We start from the raw sequence: 9,889 nt of genomic DNA on the forward strand, positions 1-9,889 counted from the left end.
AAAAGGGAGAAAAAATAGAAAGAAAGAAAGAAAGAAAGAGGCTATAATATAGTGAAGTAAAATAAAGCTATTATAAAGCAAAGCTATACAGACAAAATCTCACCCAGAAGCATATACATATACACTCACAAAAAAAGGAAAAGGGGAAAAATTAATATATCCTGCTCCCAAAGTCCACCTCCTGAATTTGGGATGATTCGTTGTCTATTCAGGTATTCAACAGATGCAGGCACATCAAGTTGTTTGTGGAGTTTTAATCTGCTGCTTCTGAGGCTGCTGGGAGAGATTTCCCTTTCTCTTCTTTGCTGGTACAGCTCCCGGGGTTCAGCTTTGGATTTGGACCCGCCTCTGCATGTAGGTCGCCTGAGGGCGTCTATTCCCCACCCAGACAGGACGGGGTTAAAGGAGCAGCTGCTTCGGGGGCTCTGGCTCACTCAGTCCAGGGGAGGGAGGGGTACGGAGGCGGGGCGAGCCTGCGGTGGCAGAGGCCAGCGTGACGTTGCACCAGCCTGAGGTGCGCAGTGCGTTCTCCTGGGAAAGTTGTCCCTGGATCACGGGACCCTGGCAGTGGCGGGCGGCACAGGCTCCCGAGAAGGGCAGTGTGGAGAGTGACCTGTGCTCGCACACAGGCTTCTTGGTGGCGGCAGCAGCAGCCTTAACATCTCACGCCTGTCTCTGGGGTCCGCGCTGATAGCCGCAGTTCATGCCCGTCTCTGGAGCTCTTTAAGCGGCGCTGTTAATCCCCTCTCCTCGCTCACCAGGAAACAAAGAGGTAAGAAAAAGTCTCTTGCCTCTTCGGCAGCTCCAGACTTTTCCCTGGACTCCCTCCCGGCTAGCCGTGGCGCACTATCCCCCTTCAGGCTGTGTTCAGGCAGCCAACCCCAGTTCTCTCCCTGGGATCTGACTTCCGAAGCCCGAGCCTCAGCTCCCAGCCCCGCCCGCCCTGGCGGGGGAGCAGACAAGCCTCTCGGGCTGGTGAGTGCTGCTTGGTGCCGCTCCTCCGTGCGGGAATCTCTCCGCTTCGCCCTCCGCACCCCTGTTGCTGCGCTGTCCTCCGTGGCTCCGAAGCTCCCCCCTCCGCCACCCGCAGTCTCCACCCGCGAAGGGGCTTCCTAGTGTGTGGAAACCTTTCCTCCTTCACAGCTCCCTCCCACTGGTGCGGGTCCCGTCCCTATTCTTTTATCTCTGTTTTTTCTTTTTTCTTTTGCCCTACCCAGGTACGTGGGGAGTTTCTTGCCTTTTGGGAGGTCTGACGTCTTCTGCCAGCATTCAGTAGGTGTTCTGCAGGAGTTGTTCCACATGTAGATGTATTTCTGATGTATTTGTGGGGAGGAAGGTGATCTCTGTGTCTTACTCTTCCGCCATCTTGAAGCTCCTCCAATAGCACTTTTAACGTGGAAAACTACTGAGAATTCCACATCTCCTTTTTCTATAATATGAATATACAGATTCCCAAAGACACCTAGAAAATGCATCAGAAGAAAAACAGGTACCCCTATATTTTACTATACTATGTAGTACAGAATAATAATAATTATTATAACATAGAATATGCTAGTATATTATATATGCAAGTATATAATATATACTTTATTATAGTAAAGCATTATATGTTAATACTATACTATTATTTAATATTTTATTATTATATAGTAAATACATATTACTATATATTTACTGTATATTCCTTTGGAATACATAGTAAGATGCTCTTCTCAATAGAGGGTAGAAAATGTGGAAGAAAATGCAAAATCAATTGTGACAACCTGTTCATGAGTAATCAGTTTTTAAGTAATGTGGAATTCAGGGGGAAATAAAGAAGTGCTCTGTGTGTGTGTGTGTGTATGTGTGTGTAAATAAGGACAAGGAGAAGAAAGGAGATAGAAGAAAGAGGAGAGCAAATTCTGAAGGCTTCCAATTGCTAAGGATCAATCCATGTGCCTCCTAAAACCCTCCATGGTGACTGCTTAGGTGAGAGCAGAGAATATTTTCTTTTTATCTTTCAGTCACTGCCTTTGTAGGTATAAGAATAAGAATAAGAATATTGATCACTGGTTTCTCAGTCAAAATGTTATTTGTTGTTGGAATTCGTTTCCCTGTCGCTTGATTTTTATGTCACTCTTCTCAAGTCCTCAATCTTCTTCAGACATGGTCAATGTACTGGCAGGTCCCAGGTAGACATGATGGTTGGGACATTCTTGGAAGACACCCAGCCTGTCCATGGGGATAACCTGCTAGGATTCACACCTAAATTCTCAACCCCCTTCTGCTTGCTACTCTTGATATAAAAGAATACTCTTGACAAGAGTGGGAATTAGTATACTGTGCTTCCCTCCCCTGAATTGCACCCCGATAATATCACATAGGAAAGAGAGGAGGGTTAAAATACACAAATCAATTCTAAACATGTGAAAAATCTCGAGGTCATAGGAAGCATTGTTAACTATAAGAGGAGCAAATGGCAAACCAGGGTGAGGCAAACCCCGGTGCCATCCACATACAAAAAATAAAAATATGAATTAAGAGTAAAAACTCAATAGAAAGGATAAATAGCAACATGTATCCATCCAACAGGGATTGCTGACCTAGAATATAGAATTTGGGGATGTCCCCACAAGAGCACAGAAAGAAATTGAGAGATGAAAAAGAAAAAAAATAAAGAGTTGGAGGATACAAAGAATAGAATTAGCAGTTTTAACTTTTTATATGATTCCTTAAAGGTAAGAAAACTCATAAATGGAGGAGAAAATGTATTTTAAGAAATGAGGGCTGAGAATTCATAAGAGTTAGTGGATAACGAAAGACCTCAATTTGAAAGGGATTATAGAGTGCCAAGTAGTTAGATTAAAAAAACCCTATATATAGACAACTTGTGGTGAATGACAAGAATTAAAAAATGGCAAAAATAAAATATGCTAAAACTCTCTAGATAAAAAAAATCATGAACATTAAGTTTTTCAATAGCAAAACAAGGAAAGATAATGGGGTAATATTTTCAAACTGTTGAAAAAAAAGAACATCAAACTTAAAATTTTTAATAAGCTAGAAATTATTTAAATATACATAAACAAATAAAACTATTTTCAGTGTTCATAAGGTTTGCCCCACATAACCCTCTTTGAGATTATTTTTGGAGAAAGTACTTAGATAGTAAGAGAAATCCTAGAGGAGATAGATATAGATAGATAGATAGATAGATAGATAGATAGATAGATAGATAGATAGATGATATAATATGTAAATGACATTAAGGATGAATAAATAGTTCAATCAAGTTTATTGTCCAAAGAAGCAAGGTCTCTGTATGGGGGAAGATATAGCTATTAGTAAGTTTAAAATGATATATTAGTGAATATTTATGTTAGACATAATTAACTGGAGATTAAAAATAAAATATATATAAAGAAGAAATCATAAAGGAAATTAAAACATACAATACTTAACCACTTAATGATAATGTAAATGCATTTTGAGGAGGGAAATTCATATGCATCCAATGTAAAAAGTTGGAAAAACAAACAAAAAAAGAAAGCGAGTGAAGCAAGAGGAGCTGATCATAATCTTAGCTGGATCTAGAGTATAACATGGGCATGTAACCTCCATGAGGTCACGGCTTTTAGTCTGCTTTATTCACTGCTGTATCAGAGTGCCTGTAACAAAGACTAGCACATTACAGGTACTCAATACATCGTTAATAAATGAATGAATAAACCCCAACAATACAGAGATAATAGTTCCCAAAATGTGTTTTCTTGAAAGGATTCATACGGTACAGATATCTCTGGCAAAAGTGATCTAGGAAAAAAATGAAAGCAAATATACAAATCAACAAAACACAGAATGAAAAAAATATTGTATGTATATATATACAAAAAAGATTTGGAAATAATTTAAAAATTATTATAGCAGTTATACACTAATCTATTTGAAAACCTAGAAAGAAGAGAGATATTTGTATAAAACTATAAAAAAAGCCAGAATTGAAGCAAGGGGAATAAAAAACCTGAGTAGACCAATAACCATTACAGAAATTGAAACGGTAATTTCAGGCTGTCCTCCAAAGACGCCTCAGTTTCAAATAGCTTCATAGCTGAGTTCTTCCATGCTTTCAAGGGCTAGATGGTTCCTATGTTATAAAATGCTTTAAGGAAACTAAAAAAAGAGAGAAAGACACCCAAGTTTTTATGAGACTAGTAAAATATTGATTTTGGAATTGGATAAGTAGAATACAAAATAAGGCATTTATAGATCCATTTTTTGTTTTACCATGTAAAGAACTAATCATACAACTATTTTAATAGGTACAAAAAATCATTTACTAAATTTCAATGTCTGTTTTTGACATAGACTCAGATCATCACCTGTAGAATGAAACTTCCCTAGCTTAATAAATAAAGGCCTTATAGTTAAAACCTACAACTTCTTATTCAATGGAAAAACTTGAGTCACATTCCTTCAAGTTTATGAATAAAATAATGAGGTTTTTTAATAAGCACTCTTGTTTAACATAGATTTCCTTACTTATGCTGTGAGAAAAAAATAGAAATAAGAAATGCAAAGATTAGAAGAGCACAAATACAATTTATGATTTAGGTAAGATGATCTGTGTAGGAAATCCAACATACTCCTAAAATAAAATATTAGATTTACCTGAGTAATCTGTTAGATTACCAGATACAAGATAAATTTATAAAAATCAATTGTGTTCCCTTTTAACCAATAATATTTATCTAGAAAAGAGTATACAATACATAACATTCAAATAACAATAAAAACCTTATCTAAAGTATCCAGGAAATAATCTGATAAGAATGTAAAATCCTTTTAAAAAGAAAAACTTAAATTATGTGAATTGACCTAAAAGAAAATCTAAGACAAGTAGAAAGATTGATATATGCTATTAGATGATTGAAATTCATTTTTAAAGGGGTAGTTTCCAAATTTCATCAATTGATTTAATATAATCCTAAAAAATTCAACTTAATATTTTGACAAAATTGAAACATTTATTCCAAAATTTAAAAGAAAGATGAAAGTGCTATGTAGAGTATATTAAAAAGAAGAGCAGCAAGAGAGAATTCTTTCTGGAAAGTTATGTTGCAAAGCCATAGTTAAAAAAAAAAAAAAAAAAGGAAAAGAAAATATATATGAGCAGTGTGATAAAATAGAGAAAGCTAGGAAAAAGAATTTAAAATAAATCCCATTTATATATCACAATTTGGTTTAAATCATTGAGGAACAAAGACTGGCTCAATTTATAGAAAATAAAAAGAAACCTTGATCCCTATCTTACACCATATAAAAGAGCTCCCACCCTGTCCCACAGGTGGATTAAGCACTTAAATATGAAGAAAAATCTATAAAGCTCTTAGATAAAAAGTAGGAGACATATTTGTCCCTAAGGGTGATGAAGCACTTCTTAAACAAGATGACAATAGCAAAACATAAGAAGAAAAACTGGTAATTATGAATACTTAAAAATAAAGGATATCTGCTTAAGGAAACCACTGATAAAGTTGATGATGATAGATAATAGACTGGGAAAATTATTCACAGTATCACAAGCCAATATAGGATTAATATTGAATATAAAAGAAACTCCTGCAAGTCAAGGAGAAAAGATAAGAAAAAAGAACTGATTTAAAAAAGTAGTTAAAAGATATGAATAAAGAATTATTAGAAAAGAAAATCAATAAATCATTATTATTAATAGTAGTATTAAAATCCTTCCTGCTATTATTAAGACTTTTAGCCTGGAGAAGCAAAATGCCTCAAGGGAATGTAGCATAGTAGCTTTGAGAATGGAATAGAGTTCTAGATTGATGGGATAGCACTGTCCCCAGAGCTGTGTAGACTTTTCTGGAGCTTCTGTGCATTTGAAGTCTCATACACCTCTTCAGAGAGCTAGAACTGAATAATAGGAAAGTGACAGATAATGCTTAATAACCAAGAAGATAGTCCTGATGGCCATCTGTGAGCATTTTCTGGGCTTTTCAGAAAAGGTCGGTTTAGAATTGGGAAAGGTTCTTAAGAAACATGTTTAGAGGCATTGCGATAATCTGTGGGTGAACAACCAAATGAATGTCATTTGGTGCTGTTATAAACCAACCTTTTTAAACATCAGGTTCAGCCTGGAAAATCTGAGATCTACTAGTGCTAGATGTAGATACTAGACACTTAATGCTGATTCTCTAAAGGGAAATAGAGCATGGTCTCCATCCTCTCAGGATTGGAAACCTTTCCTACCTCTCTAAAAGAAATTATTATTATTCTTTTAAGTTAGCTAAAATCACAATGGTGAGCTAACAGCTTGATCATCAATAGCTATAAATATTGTTTGATGGTGATAACAATAATGAGCCTCAGGCAAATTTTAAAAAAAAAGACTTGAAGCTTGGGGCTGGCAAAAGGGTAAATGAAATTTCTAACTTAAGAATTAAATTAATTAAATTAAATTATTATTTTTTGTACTTGTGTTTGTAAATATTTATTCTCTTTTACCATGGCTAATTTTCAGAATCCTGCTATTCCAGAGTTGACAAGGACCTTAAATTACCCCGTCCTCATTCACTAATGATGCTTTTAGGTATTTAAACAGATTATATTTTATAGTATAAAATATAACTCATCTAAATTCCAACTGTTTATTTTTACAGACGTTTACAAGCTGATCTTAAAATTCATATAGAAATGCAAGAGACCTAGAAGAGTCAAAACAATCTTGAAAAAGACCAAAGTTTAAGGACTCATGCTTTCCAATTTCAAAACTTATTGCAGTACTGGCATACATACAGATAGATGTATAGTTCAATGGAATAAAATTGAGTTTAGAAATAAATCCATGCATATTTGTTTGACTGATTTTTGACAGAGGTACTAAGACAATTCAATAGGGGGGAAGAATAGTGTTTTCAACAAATGGTGTGGAACAACTAGATAGCCACATGAAAAAGAATAAAGTTGAACACACACTTCACACCATATACACAAAATTAACTCAAAATGGATCATAGACCTAAATATAAGGGCAAAGGCTATAGGACTCACAGAAGAAACCTAAAAGTAAGACTTTGTAACCTTGGGTTGGACATGGCACCCAAAGCACAAATGAAGAAAAAAAAAATTGAATTAAATAAATATTGGCTCTGTAAATGATACCATCAAGAAAGTGAAAAGACAATTCACAGAATAGGAGAAAATTATTTGCAAATCATATTTCCAGTAAGGGACTTTTATCCAGAATATATAAAGTACTCTTATAATTTAATAATAAAAAAACAACCCAATTAAAAAAATGGCAAAATATTTTTCCAGGACATTGGAACCATTGCACATTGTTGGTAGAAATGCAGCCACTTTGCAAAAGAGTTTAGTAGTATTTCAAAAAGTTAAACATAACTTTACCATATGACTAGTGATTCCACTTCTAAAATACACCAAATAAAAAGAAAAACATATAGCAGCACAATACTTGTATATGAATGTTCACAGCAGCATTATTTATACCAGTCAAAAAATTAAAATGACGCAGATGTCCATCAGCTGATGAATGGATATACAGAATGTGGTTTATTCATACAATGGAATATTTATTCAGCAATAGGGAGGAATGAAGTATAAATACATGCTACAACATGGATGAACCTTGAAAACATTATGCTAAGTGAAAGAGGCCAGTCACACATGTGGTATATTGTATGATTTTATTTCTATGAGATGTCCAGAAAAGACAAATTCATGGAGCCAGATGGTAAATTAATGATTGCTTAGAGCTGAGGATTGTAGTGGGGGATAGGGAGTGACTGCTAATGAGTATGAGGTCTTGTTTTGGAGTGATGAAGATGTTCTAAAACTAGATTTTAGCAATGACTTCACAACTCTATGATTATCCTATAAACCTATGTATGGTATATTTTAAATGAATATTATGGTATGTGAATTATACCTCAATAAAACTTTAAAAAAAATGTAACTCATCCTTTTAGCCTGCTTATATCTTTTGGGGACCTGATTTGGTCATTTAATATATTTTCTATCCCTCTCAGTTAAGTGCAGATTGCAAATGTGATATGTATGTCATCTAAATCATCATCCTAGTCATTGACAAATAATGTAAACCAGACTAGAGACATTAGTATCCTTCCACTAGGCTGGTATTAATCACTGCTTCTTGCCCGTGTTCATTCCATAAGGTAAATCATTCATTCACTTATTTATGAGTACCTATTATAAGGCAGGCATTATATTAAATGATGAGTGCAAAAGGATGTTAAGTGCCTGCTCCCTGCCCTTTAAGAGAAAACAGCCTATAATGTGAGCCAAACAAATAAGAGATAAGTTCTAGAAGAGTCGTATCTGTTAGGATTTTTGGTTGTAATCAATAGAAATCAACTCTAGTTAATTTAATTAAAAAATTATTTGAAGGCTATGGAGTTGCTCACAGTACTAAAAGGAAATCTGAGTAACTAAGGCTTCCAAATGGATAGGAGCCAGAGGGACTCCATGATAAAAGTCAGGGACCAATCAGTGGTTTTGTCCGGTTAATCAGCACTAACGATTCTCCATCCTTAAGTTCTCCACTCAAGATCTCAAGTTTCCAAGAGAGTAAGCTCAATTGGCCTAGCTTTATCTCAACTCCCCAGTTGGCTAGGGGAAAGCAGGGCATTCTGGATGGCAAACCACCCAAGAATTCACATCACAGAGAAAAGAAAATTAGAAAAAGAGGGCATGGATTCTGAGCAGACAAAAACAAACAAACAAACAAACAAAAACACAGTAATGACCACTAAAATAGCTCTATATCAGGAGAATGTAGAAGTACACAGTGTTAGCACTGGAATAGCCCTGAAGGATTTAGGAAGTCTTCTGTTGGAAGTGGTGCTTTAACGGAAATATGAAAACAAATTATCTGTGTGAAGTATGGAGCAGGGAGCTACGGTAGGAAATCAAGAGACATTTTTACACAAATGGAGTAATATGTGCCAAGCCATACAGGTTTGAAAAACCATGGGTCATTGAAGGAACAGAAAATTACTTTTCAACTGGGGATATTAGTATGGCTAAGGAAGTGGGCACCAGTAAAACTATGAAAGTCTTTCATAGTCTTACTGGGACAGAGTTTGACCTTTATTTTGGAATTCAGGAGAATCAACTGAGGATCCCCAAGCAGGTAAGTGATATGATTAGATCTACAATTTAAAATTCTGGCTATTGTGTGTACAGTGGTTTGTGAGCTGGAAGAAGAAGGCAGATTGGTGAGGAGGTTACTTCAAGGCTACAGTTGAAATTTGTAAAGAAGATGGTTCAGAGGGTGGTAATAAGGATGCAAAAAGGGGCTGTGCACAAGAGTTGTACAGAATAAAGAAGCCTAGGGCTGGATGAGTAACTGGATACTGGATACAGATTTGGGAGGGACTTGTGGGGAGAGAGGAAGGAGTCAAGAATGTCACCTTGATTTCAGGTCTAGGGGAGTACTTGAATTTCTCAAGAAGACTTTTCACTGTTATGTTTACTAGAGTAGCTTTTCAGGATTCCTAGTTTGTGACCGTCCTATGTTTTAGATGACAATATAGAAACTGCAAGTCCCTCACATATATATTTGACACTCATGTTCTAGGAATCCCTATTCTGATTCTATTTGTTTCAGACCCTCTGAAGTTCTTAGAGGTTAAAGCCTAGACTGTCTTGTTTCTTCTGGCACAATGCTCTGTTGCAGAGGCTTTGCTGTCTTAGTACCTGAGGTAAATCTAAAAGATGCTGTGGTTTTGTCGTTCCTGCAGCCCTGAAACATTTTTTTTCAAAGGCAAGATGGAACACTCTCAGTGCAATGCCAACAAGGCTTATTACTTTGGATAGTGCAGCGTGCCCGGCTGCGCTGGCAGTGTGGTAT

The 9,889-nt window shown here is 35.9% G+C and overlaps 1 long non-coding RNA gene across 1 annotated transcript; it reads left to right on the plus strand.

Annotated features, from left to right (window-relative positions):
* The first annotated feature begins 560 nt into the window (after window positions 1-560).
* Window positions 561-9,128, plus strand: LOC309627351. The gene is made up of 4 exons (XR_014243694.1): window positions 561-772; window positions 1,218-1,489; window positions 1,862-1,971; window positions 6,657-9,128. It is a non-coding gene; the product is annotated as an uncharacterized lncRNA (long non-coding RNA).
* Window positions 9,129-9,889: the final 761 nt, after the last annotated feature.

Source organism: Balaenoptera borealis, assembly GCF_965194805.1.
Source record: "Balaenoptera borealis genome assembly, chromosome: 4".
NCBI lineage: Eukaryota > Metazoa > Chordata > Mammalia > Artiodactyla > Balaenopteridae > Balaenoptera > Balaenoptera borealis.